A 1,614-nucleotide genomic window follows, 5' to 3' on the forward strand; every position below is an offset into this window, starting at 1 on the left:
TTCTGACCTCTCTCTTCATAGCAACATCTACAGGTGGATATATAAAACAATTCCAGAATTTAGAAACTTAAAATGTAACATACCAAACACTGGAGACATTCTTGTAAAATTACACTGATAAAAAAAATGCCTTTGAATTATATTAACTACTTGAGGACCACTGACTTACCAGGGATGTCACTAACAATGTCGCTAAAAATGGTACGTCATGTGTTAAAATTTGCGCTGCAGAGCCAATAACTTTGGGGACAGACAATTTGGGCTCCCTCTCTGCCAGCAAGAGCAAGCATTACTTGATTTGGGCAGACTTACACAGTGTAATTACATTCGGTACATACTCGGTACTGAGTATACTTGGTTATACTTAGTGGAAGTATCATGCAGTGAAAGTATCATGAAGTATCATGCAATAAACATTGGAAGTATCATGCAGAGTTGCAGAGACCCTGCTGGGCCTGATCACATATACTGTGATCAGGAAAGCAGGGCTGGAGGACGCTGATTATATGTGATGTTCAAAGTGAGAACAGAGGAACTAAGTTTCTCCTGCCTCATAAAAAAAAAATATACAAAAAAATAAAGTACATACATATTTAAAGGGACTCCAAAGCATCTTCAGTAGTACCTAACAGTTATAGAAAGATCCTATGGGCCTACAAAGAATACATGGAATCTCTACTCTATAAAATAAAAGTGAAAGAAAGTCTGACAAAAAGTTTAAATAATAATATTAACATAACAATAATAACATTAAAAATAAAAAAAATGGTAAAAAGGTTATAAACATGCCAAACACCCCATAGAAATATATTTACAGCCCATCAGCCCAAAGGCATTTAAAAATTCAAAAAAATAGTGCATTGTGGAACATACGGTACTAAGGGAAGTTAAAAAATCAAGTTTTAAAAGTAAAAAAAATATTTCATTCATAATAGATATTTATGGTACAGGTATTAGTATGGTATCAAACAACAAGGTGGGACGCCTTTGTTGGGGTCATGGTTGGAAGTGAGTGGGGTATGGTTACCAACTTGTGATGCATTGAGGCTGAATGCTAGGGTATGATGTCAAGGAGGCCAATCAATCGATTGGTTAGGGCTAATGTAACCAAAAGCGGGACAGTGGGGCAGCTCTGTGGACAGCAAGACAAAGTGCTGGAAAATCTGGACTGTCCCTCCGAAATTAGTAGTTAGAAGGTAAGTAATGACACATGATAAATGTATAACTATATAAAAAAAGACACAGATTGCATATGTATAATTATATCTACTTTCAGACAAAGCCCTACTTATTTTGCTTGATATTTACCATTTTTTCCTGTGATTTTCATCTCCTAAATGTTTTATTTCTGTACTTTCAGAAACAATTGATGCGGTATAAGTTACTGCTTTGCGTGAAAGTAGTGAGAGTCCCGGTCCCAAGTTATACATTGTAACCCCACTTCCAAGTAAAAAAGGGGATATTTATTAGTTACGTCATCAAATAATATTGCACCTGAGAACTGCCTAAAATGTTTGTGCTCTGTAAAACTCCGAAGGAGAGGAAACATGGCTTTAGGGAGACCATGAAAAATGACTGGACAATATCAAAAACGGCTCAAGCTCAACGAAATCA

Source organism: Sceloporus occidentalis, unplaced genomic scaffold, assembly GCF_023333645.1.
Source record: "Sceloporus occidentalis isolate IW3139 unplaced genomic scaffold, rSceOcc1.0.p SCAF_54, whole genome shotgun sequence".
Classification (NCBI taxonomy): Eukaryota; Metazoa; Chordata; class Lepidosauria; order Squamata; family Phrynosomatidae; genus Sceloporus; species Sceloporus occidentalis.